At 44.9% G+C, this 26,613-nt stretch overlaps 1 long non-coding RNA gene across 1 annotated transcript in view; it reads right to left on the reverse strand.

Moving 5' to 3' along the window:
- LOC307002135 overlaps positions 1-26,613 on the reverse strand; it is a 172,065-nt gene that overhangs the window by 74,811 nt on the left and 70,641 nt on the right. The window lies entirely within an intron of this gene.

The following is a 26,613-nucleotide window of genomic DNA, read 5'->3' on the forward strand; positions in this document are numbered from 1 at the left end:
AGTATTACTGTGTGCATTAATGCACTTGAAATGTAATTTTTTCCCTCTAAACTGCAATACATTTGTGTAACCCTCCTCAATTCCACGTTTCGGGATTTATCATGTGCATGGGGAATTAATTGGTGAGAGATTACTATAATTTAAAATTAGGATGTACTATATACACAGCAACTAACAACTTCGGGCATGCAACCCTGGCTAGAGTGTAGAGAGACCTGGTTAGCTTAAATATAGCTATACTGTGTTTTTCCTAATGAGCATAAAAATCCCATGTACATATACTTAGCCACTATAACCCTTATTTGCAAAAACCACACCAATCACATTCCCATCGCACACACATAAATATCAGACCACAAAGATTGAATGTGTACACACAAATATATTTATATTTATTTCCAGAACCAGGTGAGTTACCCTTTTAAAATGTCCTCATGACCCAAATGCAATGACTGAACAATTCCCGGGGTTTTTGGTTTTTTGTTTTGTGGTAGGCTACCATAACGTTGGCGCGCTTGTTGGAGCTTAGTTGAAATCTTCCAAAAAAAACAAACATTGTCTGTACTCACGGTTCCTTGGTAACAGAAAGTTTAAAATGACAGTCTATCCAAACACTTCTGTCCAATGGTGAGATGCGCAATGAAGAAACCCGTCCTGAAGCTCCGTCCGTGTGCAAAACACAGACAACTCTGCCCTGCAGCGCAAATCCTGAGCACATCTACTGCAGCAACATGGGTGGCAGCGTCCCACGCACACTAGCCAAGAATTCACAAACTCTAATGAGCTTAACTATATCTTGTCTAAAAATGTCAATTCCATTTTAGTTCTCAATGTCCATACTCACTCAGAAACTCGGTGGCAAAGTGGGTTTCTGTCTATGTAGCAGTGGCGATTTCTTTAAGACTGCAAGGGAAGCTCGGCTTCCCCTATAATGTCAACAATTAATGGTCAAATATATGTACTATTTTGTTAACATTTTATTGACTAAAAATGCTTTAGAACAGGATTTCTCAACCTTTTGCCTACTGCGACCCACTTTTTTTGTGTGTGCCAGTCATACGACCCACTAAGGCTGGAAATAATTCAATAACTGAAATGCCTCTATAGGCTACTACTGTCACAGTCTTCGTCTGCACCTGCCTGTCTTAGTCTGCACTACACTTCCCAGAATCCTTCTTGTCTCCACACCTGAACTCACTCCCTCAATCATCCCCCTGTTCATCGCCCTCATCATCTGTGTCACCTGTCTTCACCTTGCTAGTGTTAGTTTGTATCTGTATTTAGGTTGCTTCTGTTCAGTCTGTCCTTGTCGGTCATTGTATATGTTAGTGTTTATGTTACATTGTATTGTGAGTGTTACCCGTCTGCCTGTACCAGTTTTGTGTACATATATTATAGTAAAAGTTTGAATTGGAGCTTTGCACCTCTGCCTTTCCTCACCCGCACCAGACCCGTGACAGAAGGACTGACCACTAGTGATGGCTAAATGAGGCTTCCTGAACCACTGAGACCTCGCAGCCCATTGCTTCACCCAAAGGTTCATTACTCGAAGCTTCATTCATTATTGCTCACTAGTGACACCTAGCTACTGTGCAACGATATAGCAGACAAATTAAGTAATTCTGAACCAATGACCTGAGCAGACTTATGATGTCCGTACCCCCCCCCCCCCCCCTATTTCATTTATTTATGTATTTTCTTCTCACTGTAATATCTGTAACCTTTCATTTGCAATAATAAAAGTACATGAGCAGACATTTGTCCATTGCCTGGGTATAAAATACAATATGTATCTTTCTTTGACTGAATTTACTTGTGCAGAAACAACTGTCACACACACAATTCATTAATTATTCAGAAATTGTTTGGATAGTGCCAGTATGAACAACAAAAGTGAAACGAGTGCAGTGCTTATGTTGGAGGGAGTGTAATAAAGTAAACTGCAACAGAATAGTCTGGGTGGGAAAAGTTAAGAATAGTTTCTGGGAGGTTTTCTGACATGAATGGTTAAAGTTTTAGTGCAGTGTTGTGCTTATGGGACTGTGGATATAGAGGAGTTTGCAGTTTGGGGTGGGTGAAGGTAGGATTACTCTTGATTTTTATTGAGAAACAGATTTTTTTCAAGTGTGTTTAGACAATTCCTCTTCTTGGACAAAACCGAGAATTCAGGGGAACATAAAAATGCCAGTGCCAGCTGATATATACGAGGATACTGATGCTTCTGTTGAGCCCAGACAGGGGAGGATTTCCTCTTCCTTGCTGGCTCCATTACCAGGAAAAGTAACAACAAGCAAACACATCAAAAAGGGCAATCCGAATCAAAAAGCAGTCCAATCCAGATCCAAAAATCCAATCCAAATAATCTTATCTAATTAATATATTAATAATATAGCTACTCCCTATAATATGTGACCGGTCACGGAAAGTAGGGACACAAGTCGGTGTGCGACTTAAAACTCAAACTTGGAGTTTTAATTAAAAAAACTCCATAATTTAAATTAATTTAATTTAAATTAATTTTAATTTAATTGGAGCATTTTGAGTTATTCACAGATTCTGAAAGTGTAGTCTCCAAGCTTTCCAACGATGTGTAACACATGGAAATCTGATAATATTTGGAGAAGTTGTGGCCATTTGAAGGTAGGCACTCAAAAAAATTCAAAGTGGAGAAATCTGCCTCTACAGATTGAGCAGTTCTCGCCTCTCTGCTGCTGGGAGTGACAATAGGGCTCATTTACATCTCATTTAGATAAGCCATACCCCCTGTAAAGCTCCCCCTGTAAAGCTGTAAAGCACATGTTGTTTTATTAACATTAAATGGATAGTTCTCCCCAAATATTTAGTTAATTGTCATCATTTACTCTCTCAAGTTGTTTTAAACCTGAATAAGTTTCTTTCTTCTGTTGAAGTTATTTGGAAGAATGTGGGTGACCAAACAGTTGATGTTCCCCAGTGACTTCTATATTTATTTCCTATGGAAGTCAATGGGGACCAGCAACTGTCTGGTTACCCACATTCTTCCAAATATCTTCTTTTGTGTTCAGCACAAGAAATAAATAAATACAGGTTTGGAACAACATTAGAGTGAGTAAAGAATGACAAAATGTTTATTTTTGGGTGAACAATCCCTTTAAGGACAAGCGGCTGCATGTTTACTATTAGGGCTACTGTCTCTTTAAGACCTGAAAGCAACGCGTCTAATATGTACGCATAATATGACACGCAGATTTCTCTCAATTTAGACATAACCAACTTTCTTTATGTAAACCTTGAGTGTATTTGTCAGTATTAGCTCAAAAAGACTCGAAAGATAACTTAGTCCAGTATCCAGGCGCTGTTAGACAGGCTTTTAGTGCATGCGCGCGTCGGCTGTTTGCGCGCAGAAAAGCGCATTAGAACAGCGCTTCAGCAGCGAATGACATGTTTAACCGACAAGGCTTTAAAGCACATGCAAATAATGAACTTTTGAGAACTGCAGTGTCCTGTTCCTCTGCGTAAACATTTAATGTGAGTATTTGTCGCGTTGTACACTGGGCTGTTGAGACGCAGACTGCTACAAAAGCACGCAGCAGCTTGCAGCAAGGATCACAGCGCAACTTTGAACTATATCGATTCGATATGGTCTAATTCCATATCCCATTTAAAAAATATATCAATATATTTTTTATATCGATATTATATCGCCCAGTCCTACCACACTGTTCCCTTGGAGGGCGGGGGCAATAACAAAAGAAACAAAAGCCGGCTTATCCAGTATGGAAATACACACAGACAATGACATGCCCCTACTGCGAGCTAGAATCTCACAAAACAAGCCGATTTCAACCTAAAAATTTACGATTTTAAATATACCAATATTGATATCTAAAACATGGAGAGGCTTCTTCGTGATCTCAACTAACAGATTCTGCAAAAAAGCGAAAATCACCAGTTTTGAAAAAAAAACGCTTCTTTCTCATTTTGCTCAAAAGTTGTGCTGCCGACTTGTGTCCCTACTTTCCGTGGCGGGTCACATATATAATTGAGTGTCATCAGCATAACAGTGGAAACTAATTCCATGTTTTCTTATAATATTTCCAAGTGGCAGCATATAAATTGAGAATAGCAGAGGGCCTAACACAGATCCTTGCGGCACTCCATAATTTACTGACGTTATCTTTGATTTTTCCCCATTTAAATGGACAAAATGGTAACGGTCTGATAGGTACGATCTAAACCAGTTTAATGCCTGTCCCTGAACACCAGTGTAATTTTGAAGTCGATCTAAGTGTATTTTATGGTCTATAGTGTCGAACGCAGCACTAAGATCGAGTAAAACTAGTATTGAGATACAGCCTTGGTCAGAAGCTAAAAGTAAATCATTAGTGATTTTAACCAGCGCAGTTTCTGTGCTATGATGAGGCCTGAATCCTGACTGAAACTTTTCATAGATATCGTTTTCTTGTAAGAAAGAGCACAGTTGAGCGGACACAACTTTTTCTAGTATTTTAGACATAAATGGAAGATTTGAAATGGGTCTGTAATTTGCTAGGTTATTTGGATCTAATTGTGGTTTCTTAATAAGAGGTTTTATAACTGCCAGCTTGAATGTTTTTGGAACATGTCCTAAAGATAGAGACGAGTTAATAATATTGAGAAGAGGCTCTTCCACTACAGGTAACACTTCTTTCAGTAGTTTAGTGGGTATTGGATCTACAGATGGTACTCAACCAGAATGAGACTTTTACCGCCGCCGTTCCCGCGGCGGTAAAATTGCGGGGGTGTATTTGCTGCCTTTGACCGCTAAGAGGCGCTACAATCGCAGACTTTGAAAAGTGTCAGTTTATTCTCTCTATTGCGTTATCTGCCGCCGCGCCGCGGCTCATTGAGAGTGTTTGAAATGTGGTAAAACAGATCAATTCAAGTTAAACATTTAGTTAAATTAATTCATATAATCACAAGACTGAAATTAAATGTAGGCCTAATACATTGAATAAATAATGAAAACATTTCAACACAAAACATTGCAATAGAAAAATATTAGGCTACATCAATGAGGCTTTGCAAGAGCAAGGGCTTATCAGCGGACCGACGATAGCGCAGTGGATAACGCAACAGCACGAGCTTCACGGAGCTTCAAGCGATGCGAGATCGAATCTCACTAGCTTTGGCTGACAGCGTTAAATGTTTTACCATTCTTGATGCTTAGATAGGTAACTGTTTATTGAAGTCAAGCGTTTTGTTTAATTATCAATGGCACATTACAACATACATTTGCTAGATTCCAGTAGAGCCGCTGCACAGACGACAAAACTGATGAAGGAAGATTGTCAGCCGATCGCGTCAGAAAATGAAAATGACGAAGCTATCTTTAATCTGCTAAATTATTGTTTTGTGAATCATCCACGAAATTGAGATGACTGACAATTGATACCCGCCATAGCAAAGGAAGAAATTTTTAAAAACAGATCCTGGACATTTCAAGGTTTAAATAAAGTGTCGGGGGCAGTTTATTTATTTAAAACAGGGTTGCATCGAGTTAGAGTTTATTAAGTAAGAAACAGAATCTTATTCTTGCGACATTTTAAATATGTATTGCCAAATAAATTGCAGCTAAATAAACAATTAAAACAGTAAGCTAGTCTACAAAACGAAAATAGTTCAAAGCACCATAAATTAAGATTTTCTTTGCTTCTCTCTCGCGCTGGAACTCTTTTATTTTAGTTGGTTTAGTCTCCCTGCACTGCGCGCACCGGGGTCTCTCTCTAGATTTCAGGTACCCCCATTATACAGCTGATAATAGGCTACTGATGTCGCTCTGTGTCATCCATACAAATCACGAAAAAAAAAACTGTAACAAATGATTGAGTCTGGCTTCAAACAGAATGCCAGGTTGAATTCACCGTACAATAAAACGAGGTGGGTCGCGAATAAGCGCTCTGTATCTGCTGCTCACTTGCATTCGTTTAGTTGGCAAGAACGCGTTTCGTCGATAGTTCATGTTTAGATAATGCCAGATTGTTGACAAACACACTGCTCAAACATGTTAAAATTCTACAAAACCAGTTGAAACAAATGGGTTGAACACTTCAACTGAAAGTGTGTGTGAAACCTCTTTAAATACAATACATAAAACTACAATATTTATAAATTAAGGGCCTACATTTGGACACATCGAGAGATTTATCTTTAAAAGTATTTTGCCTTTGCCTGGTCATCAGGCTCGCTCTGCATATGAAAGACAGAACACCCCCAACCCCCCACTGGCGATCTGAGTCTGAGACCGACTTAAAACAAAGAGAAGTCGCAATTCACACTAGACAATAGCATTAGGCTAGTAAAGTGTTGATAATGAAATAATTAAATTATTTAGGCTATAGGCTAATGTTTCTGTCATAAAAGTTTATTAATAAACATTTAATTATTTCAATAATTGAAGAAATAAAACACTACCGGTTTGGGCCAGCTTTTTCCAAGCAAACCTAAATACAAACGCATGTTCATTTGTTCAAACGCATGTTCATTTGTTGTCATGAATACAATGTTCAACTCAATGTTAAATTCCACGGGGATCTTTGGATCCTTACAACCAGGGTGGCGATTTGTGAATTAGCTAGCCTATTATTATTTTTTTATATATAGCCTAAATCTCGAACCACAGTGCTTGCTGCTGCTAAACTAAATAACATTTATATAATAATTATGAACTTAAATGAAACAATATCGCAACATTTCGACAAATAAATTATCGGATCTATTTTTACAATTTAATTCAGGGTGATTTAGCCTAGACTAGGCCTACATTTAATTATAGCGAGATTTTCACCCTTGTCCGTTCATCATTGAAGCGCTCACAGCTTGAGTAGATCCTCTGCACCTCTCAGTTTCATACGGATTACCTAATCAGATAACATTTATTAAATATTTAGACATTTAAAGGCTTTAGACATAGCCGATTTCTTATCGTGACTGAGCGGAGGAAAGTTGCTTTCGGTTCATTTTTGTGACGCGCAGTTCCCGGAGACAGAGACGACAGATACACTTTTGAATAAAAGTTTGAATATGAATAAAAGTTTACAGTTTTGAACGATGTAGGCTACTCTACTCTGATCTGTATGACTAAAAAACTACGGAGAAGCCTAAAGGGCCTAAGTTATTTTAGATGTCTGTTATGAGAAAAATAAATCCAAATGAACGCGCAGCCGCGTCTGCCGAACACTAATTCAACATGCCAGAATAAAACGCGACTTTAGAACAATAGATAGCGCCACTCGGCGTGGTGTGCCAAAATACTTAATTATAAACTTCAATATTTCATTCAAAACAATCTCAAAAAGCTTTGTGACATTTTGAAAACCGTGCATGCATTAAGGCCACTGGAACCATGAACTGAAACTGGTTCTGATTTTATTGTTTGTCGTTTAAACGTGCCTGTTGCATATCTTTACATTATATATTTTAAATGGTCTATTGGTGAATTAATTTATAGCATTGGTTACTGTGGAGGGAGGGGGGATTAAAATAATTCAGCAGAAGCAGGGATGTTTAGACCAGAAGGAAATCCGTACCTTGCTTAAAACCATGTTTTACAAACTCTTTATTAGAACCAAAAAAAAAAAAGGCAATCCTGTATAAAAAAATGTTTTGTTTGTTTGATTGTCTGCATTAATAATAGGCTATGACATGCATTAATAGTCTAATATAAAATCTACAATATGTTTGTTCGGGATTCGAACCCGTGTCATCTAAATGACCGATACGTCAGTTCTACCACTCGCCATGAATGTACTCATTTAGAAATGCCCTATTTATCCACTCTTCTCCAGAGAAGCGCTCATCATTCGTCTTATTCCTCAATAGAGTAGTAAACAAATAATCAGCTTCTTTGCACCTAATTTATTTTTGTTCGTTATTTTTGTTATTATTATTATTTTATCACGCTGCTCCCAACGGGCAATAGGCTTATGTCGCCCACCGACGTCTAGGCTACAATATGAAATAAAGGCTATTGTTCTCATCTCTATTTTTAAATTATGATTCTATTTTTCTGTCCTAAACAATGTTCTATAGTAGCCTATTTCATCTGTTAATTGAAATTAACCCCGCTTACATTTCAAAATACGGCAATAGCTGCTGTTTTGCACAATGTCCCTCTGCGCCACCTGGCGGTCATTTCGCGAATGACTTTGAAATGCGACTGGATTATTTTTACCGCGGTAGTTTTGCCGCGGTGCCTGTCGCGGCGGTAATAGGCATTCTGGTTGAGTACCATCTGTAATAAACATGTTGTTGGTTTAGATGCAGTGATAAGTTTATTTAGCTCTTCCTGTCCTATAGTTGTAAAGCGCTGTAGTTGTTCTTGAGGGGCGATAATTGAGGCTGAATCATAAGACGCTGTCAAAGATTGTACATTTACAATTGTGTTTCTGATGCTTTCTATTTTCTCAGAGAAGAAATTCATGAAATCATTACTACTAATATGTACCGGAATATTTTGGTCAGGTGATATTTGTTTATTTGTTTATCTAGCCACGGTGTTAAATAAAAACCTTGGATTGTTTTGGTTGTTTTCTATTAGTTTGCGGAGATGCTCAGCCCTGGCTGCTTTTAGAGCCTTTTTATAACGTGACATACTGTCTTTCCACGCAATTCTAAAGACCTCTAAATTAGTTTGTTTCCATTTGCGCTCTAAGTTACGAGTTTCTCTCTTGATAACATGCGTAGCACTGTTGTACCATGGTGCTTAAGTTTTCTCTCTAACCTTTTTTAATCTAATTGGTGCAACAGTTTCTAATGTACTAGAGAAAATGGTGCTCATACTGCTAGTCATTTCCTCTAGTTCATCTGTTTGTTTGGGTTCACTGAGGAGCGGAGATAGATCAGGTAAGCTATTCAAGAATCTATCTATAGTAGTTGGAAGGATTGTTCTGCCTGGTCGATAACGTGGAGCAACATGACACATTTCAGCCGTACGTAGTATGCAAGTTACCATGTAATGATCAGTGATATCATCACTTTGCGGTATAATATCTATATCGGTTGGATCGGTTCCATATGATATAATTAAATCTAGAGTATGATTAAGACGATGAGTGGGACCACTAACGTTTTGCTTGACCCCAAAGGAGTTTAATAAATCTGTAAACGCAGCTCCTAACGCATCATTTGTGTTATCAACGTGTATGTTGAAATCTTATTATTGCCTTATCGACATTGACCAATAGATCTGAGAGAAAATCTGCAAACTCTTTTAGGAAATCAGCGTAAGGCCCTGGCGGTCTATATACAGTAGCCAAGGCTAGAGATAATAGGGATTTCTTTCTTACATCTAGGAGCGTAACATTTAGCACAAGTACTTCAAACGAATTAAACCTGTGGCCTGTTTTCTGAGTAACATTAAGAATATCTCTATAGATTGTTGCAACACCGCTGCCACGACCAATCAGACGGGGCTCATGCTTATAACCGTATCCTGGTGGAGTGGACTCATTAAGACCGAAATAATCATTCGATTTAAGCCAGGTTTCAGTAAGGCAGAGTACATCGAAGCTGTTATCAGTGACCATTTCATTTACAATAACCGGCTTAGGTGTAAGCGATCTAATGTTTAGAAGACCTAGCTTTAGAAATTGTTTTTGTTCACTAATATTGAGATTTTCTGTTTTAATCACAATTAGATTTTTCTTAGATCCTACAGTAGATTTATTGTTTGGCCTCACTAAACGAGGAATAGACACAGTTTCTATATAGTGTTCTACACTGGTACTAATATCAATTAATTTGGGACAGCAAAGAATGTGATTTGGACTTTGACTTACTAGTCATATGGTGTGTAACGTCTTGGAAATGTTGTCCGACAGAACAGCCGCTCCGACTCTGCTGGGGTGCAGGCCATCAGCACGGTAGAGCCTAGGTCGCTCCCAAAACAGATTCCAATTATTTACAAAGAGCAGTCTCTGTTCATTACACCATGACATCAACCATTCATTTAGTGCAAACAATCTACTGAACCTTTCTTGTCCTTGTCGGTACGTGGGAAGCGGTCCAGACACGACGATCTTTGCTTCAGGCGATGTTCTGCGTACCGTCTCGATCAGGCTCCTGTAGTCCCTCTTCAGAACCTCCGTCTGCCGCAGCCTGATGTCGTTCACCCCCGCGTGCAGCACGACAGCTCCGACGCGCTCGTCACCGTTCAGGATCTCGGGGACCTGCGCAGCGACATCGAGAACACGAGCACCAGGAAAGCAGTGAGTGCGCACCATACCTTTACCTGAGGTAGCGCGGACATGCCGGACCATGGAACTGCCGATGATCACAGCGTCGTCGCGTTCCGTCTCACGAAGAGGGGAGAAGCGGTTCCGGGTGGAGATCTCGAAGACCGGGAGGGGCGGAGAGGTCCTTGCTCTGGTCCTGGCTCGTGTCTTCCGCTGTGGAATCATCCAGGGTCCATGGTGCTGTGTCAGTGCCGGGGTGAACGAAACCAGGGATGATCATGTCTTGAGTGCTCGGGTCCTGTGCAGAGAAATACACGGAGTAGAGGAGGCCGGAGTCGAAAAGTTACTAACCACTGACTTGTTAGGATCGGCGCGTGATGCTTCAAGCTCGGCCTGCCTCCCCAGCAGATCACGGATCTGCTTCTCCACGGACTCCAGCTCCAGCCGCACCGCATGCAGCTCAAACGTGTCCTCACCTGGCTAACGTTAAGGATAGTAATGGAAGTTCGGAAAGTTGGATATAACTAGCGATATCAAAGCAATCCGATTGTTTTTTATAAAGAGTAGTATCGGAAATATGTTCACACGCTGGAAAAATAGAAAATGCTCGTTTATAAATGTGTAAAGAAGAAAATCAAGGATTTATGAATCAATTCGACGGAGCTCCAAACACAAACAACGCGTTCAGTCGCGACACATGCGCAGAAAAACCCCGTCACTGCTGCAATCCAGGCGCGTTTTTCGAAAATCTAAACGCTTTGATGTCCGAGAGCAAGTTAACGTTAGTTCCGGGCCCGAGAGAACATCCAACCACTGAACAACATGCTCTTAATTTTAATTTTGACATGTTTTATTCGCATGAATAAGAAAAGTATCACACAAGTGCCGTAAATTAAGCACCACTCGCTGTTGTTTTGAATGTGCACGCTAACTAACCGGAAACGTCTGAGGACCAAACACGTCACTTCCTTACATCTACAAATATCCGTTGAAATGGTAATGGTCTATAATATGATAAGAATAAGAAGGAGGAGAAAAGTTATATTCTGTCACAAAACTGCTGCTATTCCTCTGCTGTCATCAGTGATCCTCGCGCTAGTAACGGGCAGCACCGTTCAGCTGATCATCATCATCATCGGGTCTGAAAGTAACGTGCAGCACCGTTCAGCTGATCATCATCATCGGGTCTGAAAGTAACGTGCAGCACCGTTCAGCTGATCATCATCATCGGGTCTGAAAGTAACGGGCAGCACCGCTCAGCTGATCATCATCATCGGGTCTGAAAGTAACGGACAGCACCGTTCAGCTGATCTTCATCATCGGGTCTGAAAGTAACGGGCAGCACCGTTCAGCTGATCTTCATCATCGGGTCTGAAAGTAACGGGCAGCACCGCTCAGCTGATCATCATCATCGGGTCTGAAAGTAACGGGCAGCACCGCTCAGCTGATCTTCATCATCGGGTCTGAAAGTAACGGACAGCACCGTTCAGCTGATCTTCATCATCGGGTCTGAAAGTAACGGACAGCACCGTTCAGCTGATCTTCATCATCGGGTCTGAAAGTAACGGGCAGCACCGCTCAGCTGATCATCATCATCGGGTCTGAAAGTAACGGACAGCACCGCTCAGCTGATCTTCATCATCGGGTCTGAAAGTAACGGGCAGCACCGTTCAGCTGATCTTCATCATCGGGTCTGAAAGTAACGGACAGCACCGTTCAGCTGATCTTCATCATCGGGTCTGAAAGTAACGGACAGCACCGTTCAGCTGATCTTCATCATCGGGTCTGAAAGTAACGGACAGCACCGTTCAGCTGATCATCATCATCGGGTCTGAAAGTAACGGACAGCACCGTTCAGCTGATCATCATCATCGGGTCTGAAAGTAACGGGCAGCACCGCTCAGCTGATCTTCATCATCATCGGGTCTGAAAGTAACGGGCAGCACCGTTCAGCTGATCTTCATCATCGGGTCTGAAAGTAACGGGCAGCACCGCTCAGCTGATCTTCATCATCGGGTCTGAAAGTAACGGACAGCACCGTTCAGCTGATCATCATCATCGGGTCTGAAAGTAACGGGCAGCACCGTTCAGCTGATCATCATCATCGGGTCTGAAAGTAACGGGCAGCACCGTTCAGCTGATCTTCATCATCGGGTCTGAAAGTAACAGGCAGCACCGTTCAGCTGATCATCATCATCGGGTCTGAAAGTAACGGACAGCACCGTTCAGCTGATCTTCATCATCGGGTCAGAAAGTAACGGACAGCACCGCTCAGCTGATCATCATCATCGGGTCTGAAAGTAACGGGCAGCACCGCTCAGCTGATCTTCATCATCGGGTCAGAAAGTAACGGACAGCACCGCTCAGCTGATCTTCATCATCGGGTCAGAAAGTAACGGGCAGCACCGTTCAGCTGATCATCATCATCGGGTCAGAAAGTAACGGGCAGCACCGTTCAGCTGATCTTCATCATCGGGTCTGAAAGTAACGGGCAGCACCGCTCAGCTGATCATCATCATCGGGTCTGAAAGTAACGGGTAGCACCGTTCAGCTGATCTTCATCATCGGGTCTGAAAGTAACGGGCAGCACCGTTCAGCTGATCTTCATCATCGGGTCTGAAAGTAACGGACAGCACCGTTCAGCTGATCTTCATCATCGGGTCTGAAAGTAACGGACAGCACCGTTCAGCTGATCATCATCATCGGGTCTGAAAGTAACGGGCAGCACCGCTCAGCTGATCTTCATCATCGGGTCTGAAAGTAACGGGCAGCACCGTTCAGCTGATCTTCATCATCGGGTCTGAAAGTAACGGGCAGCACCGCTCAGCTGATCATCATCATCGGGTCTGAAAGTAACGGGCAGCACCGCTCAGCTGATCATCATCATCATCGGGTCTGAAAGTAACGGACAGCACCGCTCAGCTGATCATCATCATCGGGTCTGAAAGTAACGGACAGCACCGTTCAGCTGATCTTCATCATCGGGTCTGAAAGTAACGGACAGCACCGCTCAGCTGATCATCATCATCATCGGGTCTGAAAGTAACGGACAGCACCGCTCAGCTGATCTTCATCATCGGGTCTGAAAGTAACGGACAGCACCGCTCAGCTGATCTTCATCATCGGGTCTGAAAGTAACGGACAGCACCGCTCAGCTGATCATCATCATCATCGGGTCTGAAAGTAACGGGCAGCACCGCTCAGCTGATCATCATCATCGGGTCTGAAAGTAACGGACAGCACCGTTCAGCTGATCTTCATCATCGGGTCTGAAAGTAACGGACAGCACCGTTCAGCTGATCATCATCATCATCGGGTCTGAAAGTAACGGACAGCACCGCTCAGCTGATCATCATCATCATCGGGTCTGAAAGTAACGGACAGCACCGCTCAGCTGATCTTCATCATCGGGTCTGAAAGTAACGGACAGCACCGTTCAGCTGATCATCATCATCGGGTCTGAAAGTAACGGACAGCACCGCTCAGCTGATCATCATCATCGGGTCTGAAAGTAACGGACAGCACCGTTCAGCTGATCTTCATCATCGGGTCTGAAAGTAACGGACAGCACCGTTCAGCTGATCATCATCATCATCGGGTCTGAAAGTAACGGACAGCACCGCTCAGCTGATCATCATCATCGGGTCTGAAAGTAACGGACAGCACCGTTCAGCTGATCTTCATCATCGGGTCTGAAAGTAACGGACAGCACCGCTCAGCTGATCATCATCATCATCGGGTCTGAAAGTAACGGACAGCACCGTTCAGCTGATCATCATCATCATCGGGTCTGAAAGTAACGGACAGCACCGCTCAGCTGATCATCATCATCATCGGGTCTGAAAGTAACGGACAGCACCGCTCAGCTGATCATCTTCATCATCGGGTCTGAAAGTAACGGACAGCACCGTTCAGCTGATCTTCATCATCGGGTCTGAAAGTAACGGACAGCACCGCTCAGCTGATCATCATCATCATCGGGTCTGAAAGTAACGGACAGCACCGCTCAGCTGATCATCATCATCATCGGGTCTGAAAGTAACGGACAGCACCGTTCAGCTGATCATCATCATCATCGGGTCTGAAAGTAACGGACAGCACCGTTCAGCTGATCATCATCATCGGGTCTGAAAGTAACGGACAGCACCGTTCAGCTGATCTTCATCATCGGGTCTGAAAGTAACGGACAGCACCGCTCAGCTGATCATCATCATCATCGGGTCTGAAAGTAACGGACAGCACCGCTCAGCTGATCTTCATCATCGGGTCTGAAAGTAACGGACAGCACCGCTCAGCTGATCATCATCATCATCGGGTCTGAAAGTAACGGGCAGCACCGCTCAGCTGATCTTCATCATCGGGTCTGAAAGTAACGGACAGCACCGCTCAGCTGATCATCATCATCATCGGGTCTGAAAGTAACGGACAGCACCGCTCAGCTGATCTTCATCATCGGGTCTGAAAGTAACGGACAGCACCGCTCAGCTGATCATCATCATCGGGTCTGAAAGTAACGGGCAGCACCGTTCAGTTGATCTTCATCATCGGGTCTGAAAGTAACGGGCAGCACCGCTCAGCTGATCTTCATCATCGGGTCTGAAAGTAACGGACAGCACCGCTCAGCTTATCATCATCATCGGGTCTGAAAGTAACGGGCAGCACCGCTCAGCTGATCTTCATCATCGGGTCTGAAAGTAACGGACAGCACCGCTCAGCTTATCATCATCATCGGGTCTGAAAGTAACGGGCAGCACCGCTCAGCTGATCTTCATCATCGGGTCTGAAAGTAACGGGCAGCACCGTTCAGCTGATCTTCATCATCGGGTCTGAAAGTAAAGGGCAGCACCGTTCAGCTGATCATCATCATCGGGTCTGAAAGTAACGGGCAGCACCGTTCAGCTGATCTTCATCATCGGGTCTGAAAGTAACGGGCAGCACCGCTCAGCTGATCTTCATCATCGGGTCTGAAAGTAACGGGCAGCACCGCTCAGCTGATCATCATCATCGGGTCTGAAAGTAACGGACAGCACCGTTCAGCTGATCTTCATCATCGGGTCTGAAAGTAACGGACAGCACCGCTCAGCTGATCATCATCATCGGGTCTGAAAGTAACGGGCAGCACCGTTCAGCTGATCTTCATCATCGGGTCTGAAAGTAATGGGCAGCACCGTTCAGCTGATCATCATCATCGGGTCTGAAAGTAACGGACAGCACTGCTCAGCTGATCATCATCATCGGGTCTGAAAGTAACGGACAGCACCGTTCAGCTGATCTTTATCATCGGGTCTGAAAGTAACGGACAGCACCGTTCAGCTGATCATCATCATCGGGTCTGAAAGTAACGGACAGCACCGCTCAGCTGATCATCATCATCGGGTCTGAAAGTAACGGACAGCACCGCTCAGCTGATCTTCATCATCGGGTCTGAAAGTAACGGGCAGCACCGTTCAGCTGATCTTTATCATCGGGTCTGAAAGTAACGGACAGCACCGTTCAGCTGATCATCATCATCGGGTCTGAAAGTAACGGGCAGCACCGCTCAGCTGATCATCATCATCGGGTCTGAAAGTAACGGACAGCACCGCTCAGCTGATCTTCATCATCGGGTCTGAAAGTAACGGGCAGCACCGTTCAGCTGATCTTCATCATCGGGTCTGAAAGTAACGGGCAGCACCGCTCAGCTGATCATCATCATCGGGTCTGAAAATAACGGGCAGCACCGCTCAGCTGATCTTCATCATCGGGTCTGAAAGTAACGGACAGCACCGCTCAGCTGATCTTCATCATCGGGTCTGAAAGTAACGGGCAGCACCGTTCAGCTGATCTTCATCATCGGGTCTGAAAGTAACGGACAGCACCGTTCAGCTGATCTTCATCATCGGGTCTGAAAGTAACGGACAGCACCGTTCAGCTGATCTTCATCATCGGGTCTGAAAGTAACGGACAGCACCGTTCAGCTGATCATCATCATCGGGTCTGAAAGTAACGGACAGCACCGTTCAGCTGATCATCATCATCGGGTCTGAAAGTAACGGGCAGCACCGCTCAGCTGATCTTCATCATCATCGGGTCTGAAAGTAACGGGCAGCACCGTTCAGCTGATCTTCATCATCGGGTCTGAAAGTAACGGGCAGCACCGCTCAGCTGATCTTCATCATCGGGTCTGAAAGTAACGGACAGCACCGTTCAGCTGATCATCATCATCGGGTCTGAAAGTAACGGGCAGCACCGTTCAGCTGATCTTCATCATCGGGTCTGAAAGTAACAGGCAGCACCGTTCAGCTGATCATCATCATCGGGTCTGAAAGTAACGGACAGCACCGTTCAGCTGATCTTCATCATCGGGTCAGAAAGTAACGGACAGCACCGCTCAGCTGATCATCATCATCGGGTCTGAAAGTAACGGGCAGCACCGCTCAGCTGATCTTCATCATCGGGTCAGAAAGTAACGGACAGCACCGCTCAGCTGATCTTCATCATCGGGTCAGAAAGTAACGGGCAGCACCGTTCAGCTGATCATCATCATCGGGTCTGAAAGTAACGGGCAGCACCGCTCAGCTGATCATCATCATCGGGTCTGAAAGTAACGGGTAGCACCGTTCAGCTGATCTTCATCATCGGGTCTGAAAGTAACGGGCAGCACCGTTCAGCTGATCATCATCATCGGGTCTGAAAGTAACGGGCAGCACCGTTCAGCTGATCTTCATCATCGGGTCTGAAAGTAACGGGTAGCACCGTTCAGCTGATCTTCATCATCGGGTCTGAAAGTAACGGACAGCACCGTTCAGCTGATCTTCATCATCGGGTCTGAAAGTAACGGACAGCACCGCTCAGCTGATCTTCATCATCGGGTCTGAAAGTAACGGGCAGCACCGTTCAGCTGATCTTCATCATCGGGTCTGAAAGTAACGGACAGCACCGCTCAGCTGATCTTCATCATCGGGTCTGAAAGTAACGGGTAGCACCGTTCAGCTGATCTTCATCATCGGGTCTGAAAGTAACGGGTAGCACCGTTCAGCTGATCTTCATCATCGGGTCTGAAAGTAACGGGTAGCACCGTTCAGCTGATCTTCATCATCGGGTCTGAAAGTAACGGACAGCACCGTTCAGCTGATCTTCATCATCGGGTCTGAAAGTAACGGGTAGCACCGTTCAGCTGATCTTCATCATCGGGTCTGAAAGTAACGGACAGCACCGCTCAGCTGATCTTCATCATCGGGTCTGAAAGTAACGGGCAGCACCGTTCAGCTGATCTTCATCATCGGGTCTGAAAGTAACGGGCAGCACCGCTCAGCTGATCATCATCATCGGGTCTGAAAGTAACGGGCAGCACCGCTCAGCTGATCATCATCATCGGGTCTGAAAGTAACGGGCAGCACCGCTCAGCTGATCTTCATCATCGGGTCTGAAATTAACGGACAGCACCGTTCAGCTGATCATCATCATCGGGTCTGAAAGTAACGGACAGCACCGCTCAGCTGATCATCATCATCGGGTCTGAAAGTAACGGGCAGCACCGTTCAGCTGATCTTCATCATCGGGTCTGAAAGTAACGGGCAGCACCGTTCAGCTGATCTTCATCATCGGGTCTGAAAGTAACGGGCAGCACCGTTCAGCTGATCTTCATCATCGGGTCTGAAAGTAACGGGCAGCACCGTTCAGCTGATCTTCATCATCGGGTCTGAAAGTAACGGACAGCACCGCTCAGCTGATCTTCATCATCGGGTCTGAAAGTAACGGGCAGCACCGTTCAGCTGATCTTCATCATCGGGTCTGAAAGTAACGGACAGCACCGTTCAGCTGATCTTCATCATCGGGTCTGAAAGTAACGGGCAGCACCGCTCAGCTGATCATCATCATCGGGTCTGAAAGTAACGGGCAGCACCGCTCAGCTGATCATCATCATCGGGTCTGAAAGTAACGGGCAGCACCGCTCAGCTGATCTTCATCATCGGGTCTGAAATTAACGGACAGCACCGTTCAGCTGATCATCATCATCGGGTCTGAAAGTAACGGACAGCACCGTTCAGCTGATCATCATCATCGGGTCTGAAAGTAACGGGCAGCACCGCTCAGCTGATCTTCATCATCGGGTCTGAAAGTAACGGACAGCACCGTTCAGCTGATCATCATCATCGGGTCTGAAAGTAACGGGCAGCACCGCTCAGCTGATCTTCATCATCGGGTCTGAAAGTAACGGGCAGCACCGCTCAGCTGATCATCATCATCGGGTCTGAAAGTAACGGGCAGCACCGCTCAGCTGATCATCATCATCGGGTCTGAAAGTAACGGACAGCACCGCTCAGCTGATCATCATCATCGGGTCTGAAAGTAACGGGCAGCACCGCTCAGCTGATCTTCATCATCGGGTCTGAAAGTAACGGACAGCACCGTTCAGCTGATCATCATCATCGGGTCTGAAAGTAACGGGCAGCACCGCTCAGCTGATCTTCATCATCGGGTCAGAAAGTAACGGACAGCACCGCTCAGCTGATCTTCATCATCGGGTCAGAAAGTAACGGGCAGCACCGTTCAGCTGATCATCATCATCGGGTCAGAAAGTAACGGGCAGCACCGCTCAGCTGATCTTCATCATCGGGTCAGAAAGTAACGGGCAGCACCGTTCAGCTGATCATCATCATCGGGTCTGAAAGTAACGGGCAGCACCGCTCAGCTGATCATCATCATCGGGTCTGAAAGTAACGGACAGCACCGTTTAGCTGATCTTCATCATCGGGTCTGAAAGTAACGGACAGCACCGCTCAGCTGATCTTCATCATCGGGTCTGAAAGTAACGGACAGCACCGCTCAGCTGATCATCATCATCGGGTCTGAAAGTAACGGACAGCACCGTTCAGCTGATCTTCATCATCGGGTCTGAAAGTAACGGACAGCACCGCTCAGCTGATCTTCATCATCGGGTCTGAAAGTAACGGACAGCACCGCTCAGCTGATCTTCATCATCGGGTCTGAAAGTAACGGGCAGCACCGTTCAGCTGATCTTCATCATCGGGTCAGAAAGTAACGGACAGCACCGTTCAGCTGATCATCGTCATCGGGTCTGAAAGTAACGGGCAGCACCGTTCAGCTGATCATCGTCATCGGGTCTGAAAGTAACGGACAGCACCGCTCAGCTGATCATCATCATCGGGTCTGAAAGTAACGGACAGCACCGCTCAGCTGATCATCATCATCGGGTCTGAAAGTAACGGGCAGCACCGTTCAGCTGATCTTCATCATCGGGTCTGAAAGTAACGGACAGCACCGCTCAGCTGATCTTCATCATCGGGTCTGAAAGTAACGGACAGCACCGCTCAGCTGATCATCATCATCGGGTCTGAAAGTAACGGACAGCACCGTTCAGCTGATCTTCATCATCGGGTCAGAAAGTAACGGACAGCACCGTTCAGCTGATCATCGTCATCGGGTCTGAAAGTAACGGGCAGCACCGTTCAGCTGATCTTCATCATCGGGTCTGAAAGTAACGGACAGCACCGTTCAGCTGATCATCGTCATCGGGTCAGAAAGTAACGGACAGCACCGTTCAGCTGATCATCATCATCGGGTCTGAAAGTAACGGGCAGCACCGTTCAGCTGATCTTCATCATCGGGTCTGAAAGTAACGGACAGCACCGTTCAGCTGATCTTCATCATCGGGTCTGAAAGTAACGGACAGCACCGTTCAGCTGATCTTCATCATCGGGTCTGAAAGTAACGGGCAGCACCGTTCAGCTGATCTTCATCATCGGGTCTGAAAGTAACGGACAGCACCGTTCAGCTGATCATCATTATCGGGTCTGAAAGTAACGGACAGCACCGCTCAGCTGATCATCATCATCGGGTCTGAAAGTAACGGGCAGCACCGTTCAGCTGATCATCTACAAATATGTAATAAACAATTCTTATTTTATATTTTGTTCAGTTTGTTTATTATAATAAAAGTCAATGGTAACCATAGTAACAAGAAATAAAAAATAAAAATTGTTTCCTGGAGGTACAAAGTGGTTCCACACAGTGCCTAATATAAGAGATCATTAGGAAACCTGTGTGGTTCCTCAGAGAACCGGCCCTGTTTAAAGGCCTAGAGGATCTACAGACGGTTCCGCCGGTGTGGCGAAGTGAAGAACCCCAAAAGGTTCCTTTAGGCACCTTTTATTTTTACAGTGTAGATGGTCTGCAGCTGATGATGATAATAAGCTGTAACGCCCACATTGAACAACAATCAGCGCAAACGACACACACACACACACACACAGAGAGAGACAGCGGATCTGCCAACTGTGACACCTATTCATAGTTAACATAGCTGAACAATGGCATTCCTTCTTTGATGTCCTGAATAATTCTATAGGTCTGTGCCATTTCTTTGTTCAGGTTATAACTGTAAAATAATCTGTAATTTAATTTAGCCAGCCAGCCTCCAAAACATGGGTGGAGCAGTGGGCAGCCATGCTGCGGCTCCCAGGGAGTGATTTGGGTTAGAGGTCCTGCTCAAGGGAACCTCAGGTGTGGTAAAGAGAGTGGAAGAGAGTAATGTTCATTCACTATCATTTACTGTTTATATATGGTGCTATATAAATAAAATTGCCTTGTTACACCATCATTGTGCTGTTAGACATTTGAGATCGTCTCTCTGTGGTATAGCCTCACTTTAAATTATTTGGAAAATCAACTGATAGTTAGATTAATTCAAGTATCTGCTATACTGTTATAAAGATCTCATCTTTACAAGCTATCATAATTTCATCTTGGTTTTTGTCCATATAAATATCTGCACAAAATTGCTTTTTCTTCTTTTTTCTCAGTTTGGGAAAATAAAATGGAGCTGTTTTTTCCTTCTCAACTCTGAGCTCTATGTTCTGCTATGCATGAGCCCTAAAATTCTGATGTCAAATATGATGCTCAACAAAAACTTCTTGTGAATGTACTTTTATCTGGCTGTTGGGTGTTTCATATTGTTTTGCATTGAGAAATTGTGTGAGTGAGAATGTGTTGAGTTTTTAACAGAAGCAAGAGGGCAGAAAGCTCGCCTGTCAGCATGTTGGGACTGGAATGTTCAGGAATGGCATTTCAGTTTTATAATCATGTCATGTATTATCATGTTTCCACAGACATGGCTCTCAAAAGTGCAGGAGAAACTAATTCAGCAAAAGAAAACTAATTTTTATTTTTTCACAACTATACAAAATGTAATAAACAAAAGTCTTGAAAGAAATCAAGTGTTTTATTTTGTACGCATAAGATTTGTGTATATACGGTTTTATAAAAAAATTTGGAATTCAACATAGCATGTAAAAATACAACAACCGTTCTTGTTTTGCTTTTCTTGCCATGGTTAAAAAAGGAATGGACGCAAAAGTTTATGGACCGAATCAGAGCGCCGTCACTGCTGACCTTCGATGATTTAACCATACAATCACAGATAATTGACTTTACTTCACATCTTTTTAATTTTTAATCTTATTCAAAGTTTGAGCATGGTTGTGAATTTACTCATTCAAATTCAGAATTAATTTCATATTCATTCACTTATTTTAATTTTAACTGGAGCGCCGCGTTTTAGAACACCACGTCATGAACGAGACACTGGAAAAGACCTGAGACAAGAGCGCACCGGTCAAACACGTCCATCTATAGATGCAATTTATAGGAATGTTGTTCTGATGTTCTCCTCGAGTTTTCTGAGCAGTTTCTTGGTGCATGGAACAGTGGTGGTCAATGTTGTAATGTCGTCCATGTAGGGCTGGGCGATAAATCGATTTTATCGATTAACTCGAATGTAGTGTACATCGATGTGTTTGAATGAAAATCGTTTTTCTCTATAATATCCGCCGACGCTCCCTCTGGGCTCCCGTAGTTCCGGACGCGCTCAGCGCGTTTGCCATAGAGCTACACAAACAACATGGCAGATGAACAAGACCGCGGCTGCACAAGCACACCCGCCAAAAACATTTACAAACTGAATCTGCAGAGCTGCGTTCACCGTGAGACTCACGCAGTTGTCACTTTCCACACGCTCTCACGCCACACATCCATTTTCTCACGCAGAGAAAATCGCGAAGCAAAGAGGACACTGACACCGACAGAGAAGGTTTACGGTACTATTGATATAAAACAAATTCTCAGCTCTCAGATTCTGTCAATTTAATTACAAAATTCAAACAATAAACACCGTTTTGGTGCTTGTAAATGTGACGTGACAGATTTCAGTTCAAGCGGCACGTAAACCGATCATCTGCTAACTTAATATAAATAAACACGAATGATCAATAGGCAATTTGGAAGATACAGTTCAACTTACCGAAATGTAATAAAATCGATCTATCAAGTGTTTTTCAACCGCGGACAGAGGTCCATAAACAGCTGGAGAACAGTCGGGTAACGTTTACCTCAGGAAAGCCGTTTAATGACCATAGGACGCTAGTTGGACTTAAACAATTGTCTGTAGAGAGGAGTATTTTGCTAAATATGATAACTATATTACATATTTATTATATTTTTACCTATATCATTAAAATATTATAACGTTGTCATTATAAAAAACGCATTAAAATAAAATTGAGATGTTATTTTTAACCTTTAATAATAATACCAGCTGACAGGGCTCTGTATGTTTACAGTAGGTGCCTTTTTTTTTGGGAGAGAAAAATTAACAACACATTAACATTTTTTTTTTTTTTTTTACATTTACACCCATTTTATGTTATGTTAGGTTATAAATGTTACATTTTGACTGTTTACAAAGGCAGGGCCTGCCATCTTGGCTTGTTGTTTCTGATTGCACTTTAAATAATTAAATAAAGCTAAAACTTGTTTTGAACAATTTATTTGTCATCTGCAGATTGATTTTAAATAGGGGAAAAAAAATCGATTTAAATCGTAAATCAGATTTTTTTATGAAAAAATCGGGGATTTTTTTTTTAGGCCATATCGCCCAGCCCTACGTCCATGTAGGCTCTGAGTGGAGGGAGGCGGACACCAGAGTCGACTCGCTGTCCACCAACAACCCATTTTGAGGATCTGATGATAACCTCCATTGCCATTATTAATGCCAACGGAGAAATGGTACATCCCGCCATTATACCTACATTCAGGCACTGCCATGAGGTGGTGAACTCTGAGGTGGTGAAGCAGAACTGCAGATCCTGGAAGTACGACTTCACCAGGGTTGTGATGGTGTCCGGTATGTGGAAAAATCTGAAGGCAGACCACAAGAGTTCATGGGGCACAGAGCCAAATGCATTGGCGAGGTCAAGGAAGACTACATGGAGGTCCCTTTTCTCCACTTTGGCCATTTGGATCTGGTGCCAGATCATACTGGAATGTTCCAGAGCGGCGGTCAGAACACGGAGACCATTCTACCCCTAGCTATGCGTGCGAAAGCATGGGAAGCGATCCCCGGCGTGTCAGAATGGGTGCTGAACGTTGTAAAACAGGGCTATGCGCTGCAGTTCGCTCGCCATCCCCCGCACTTTCGACCGTGACGAGCGTGAACCCAGAAGTAGCACACTTACTTTGCGCAGAAATAGCACAACTGTTGTGCAAAGGGGGCGATAGAGACGGTACATCCTTCTATGAGCGAGTCAGGCTTTTACAGCCGTTATTTTCTCGTGCCCAAGAAGGATGGAACGCTTAGACCTATACTAGATCTGAGACATTTGAAAAAGCTCTCATGAAAAGACCGTTCAAAATGCTCACGACCAGACAAATCCTCGCGTAAATTCGCCCGAGGGACTGGTTTATTTATCTCAATCTGAAAGACGCGTACTTTCAGATCCAGATCATACCCCGTCACAGGCCATTCTTGAGATTCGCCTTTGACGGCCAGGTATAACAGTACACCGTCCTACCGTTCGGCCTGTCATTAGCACCCCGTACATTTACGAAGTCCATAGACGCGGCTCTCGCTCCCCTGAGGCGTCAGGGGATGCGGATCCTGAACTATTTGGACGACTGGCTGATTTTAGCACAATCAGAGGCAGAACTCGTGTCTCACAGAACTGTGCTACTCAGTCATCTGGAAGGCTTGGGTCTCACGGTCAACTGGACCAAGAGCTCACTGCTGCCCCGGAAGTCAACCTCTTTTCTGGGAATAGAGCTCGACCCGGTGGCGATGACGGCCCGCTTGTCAACACAGCGCTCGCCGTGTTCAGCGTCTGGCCGCGTCTTTCCAGAAAGGCAGTGTGTTTCCCCTGAAAACGTTTCAGAGAATGCTGGACTTTATGGCTTCAGCCGCAGCAGTGCTCCGGCTAGGTCTATTGCGTATGCGCCCTTTGCAATGCTGGCTCAATGCTCGTGTACATCACCGAGCCTGGGCCTCCGGCAGTTTGCGAATCAGAGTGATTCTGTGTTTCAGCTCTGCAGCCCTGGTTAGTGACCGACTGGTATCAGCGGGGAGTGACAATGGGTCATTCTCGTTCTCGTACCGAAAACTTATCTCGACAGACGCCTAGGTTGGGGCGGAATTTTCGAGGGCAGACCGGTCTTTGGCCTCTGGTCAGAAACGGAGAAGCGCCTCCATATAAACTGTCTGGAGATCATAGCGGTCGAGAACACCTTGAAATACTTCCTCCCATTTCTGCGGGGGCACCACGTACTGGTTCGAACGGACAACATGTCTGTGGTATCATACGTGAACCGCCAGGGCGGTGTCAAAACCAGGACTCTCTGCGATCTGGCGTAACGCCTGCTCGTTTGGGCTCAGCACCACTTGCGCTCGCTCAGAGCCGCACATGTGCCAGGACGCCTGAACGGCGGCCCGGACAAACTGTCCAGAGACAATGTCCCCCTGGGGGAATGGTCCCTGCACCCACAGTCAGTCCAGTTATTGTGGCACCGGTTTGGCAGGGCGAAAGTTGACCTATTTGCGTCAATAGACAACGCCCACTGCCCAAGGTTCTTTTCGAAGAACGAGGACGCTCTGGCCCAGACATGGCCCAGATGCCCGTTATATGCGTTCCCTCCGGTCTCAATGTTACCACAGGTAATCAAGAGAATCAGGGAAATGCATCATTCGCTGCTCCTCATAGCCCCCCGATGGGAGAATCAGACGTGGTTCTCGGAGTTGGTGCGGCTGTCCGACTCAGCCCCATGGCCGATCCCGGTGAGGAAAGACCTCCTTTCTCAAGCCGGCGGGTCGATCATCCAGAGCGCTGGTCTCTGCATGCATGGATAATCAACGGGTACCCGTTGCTTTGCCAGAAGGGGTCGTGAACACGATTGTGCAGTCTAGAGCCCCCTCTACCAGGCGGCTTTATGAATCTAAATGGTCTGTGTTTACTAAATGGTGCACGGGCAAAGGCTTGGAACCACAAACATGCGGAGTTTCGGGGGTGCTGTGCTTCCTTCAAGAGCTGTTGGACATGGGCAGGTCCGCGTTTCTGATCGCTCTGGCATCAGTTAAACGTGTGGGTGACTTACACGCGCTCTCTGTTAGCGGCGCGTGCCTCGAGTTCGGGCCTAATGACTCTAAAGTCGTCCTTAAACCGAGACATGGCTATGTCCCCGAAGCGATCAGCACCCCGTTCAGAGCGCAGATCATTTCACTCTCAGCTTTGCCCGACATCCGGCAGCGAGGTTGACGCAAACCTCCTTTGCCCTGTCAGAGCACTGAGAATTTACATCACGCGCTCCGCCGCCTTCAGGCGCTCGGAGCAGCTTTTTGTTTTGTTCGGTGGGCGCACCAAGGGTCTCGCCGCCTCGAAACACAGTCTGTCCAGATGGATAGTGGACGCTATTGCTGCGGCTTATAAGACCTGCAGTGCCCTCTGGGCGTTAGGGCTCACTCCACCAGAGGCATGGCCTCTTCGTGGGCTTAGTCCAGTGGGATTTCTATTCATGACATTTGTACGGCGGAAGGCTGGGCCTCCCCCTCTACATTTGTTAGGTTTTACAACCTGGAAGTTCCCGCCCTGCAGGCTAGACTCCTTTCAGTCTAAAAGTCTCTAATGACTGCCTTGGTTGAGCTGCGCTACAAGGGTGAGTTCAGTATAGACCCTCTTCAAGAGAGAACCGAGGTTACGTCAGGTAACCGAGTACGTTTGTTTTGGGCATCTAAAAGAGCTTTTGGACTTGGAAACAGTGACGTCTGATTTGTGACTGAAGTGGAGCAGTGGGCAGCCATGCTGCGGCTCCCAGGGAGTGATTTGGGTTAGAGGTCCTGCTCAAGGGAACCTCAGGTGTGGTAAAGAGAGTGGAAGAGAGTAATGTTCATTCACTATCATTTACTGTTTATATATGGTGCTATATAAATAAAATTGCCTTGTTACACCATCATTGTGCTGTTAGACATTTGAGATCGTCTCTCTGTGGTATAGCCTCACTTTAAATTATTTGGAAAATCAACTGATAGTTAGATTAATTCAAGTATCTGCTATACTGTTATAAAGATCTCATCTTTACAAGCTATCATAATTTCATC

The sequence above is a fragment of the Phoxinus phoxinus genome (genome assembly GCF_949152265.1).
Source record: "Phoxinus phoxinus genome assembly, chromosome: 7".
Classification (NCBI taxonomy): domain Eukaryota; kingdom Metazoa; phylum Chordata; class Actinopteri; order Cypriniformes; family Leuciscidae; genus Phoxinus; species Phoxinus phoxinus.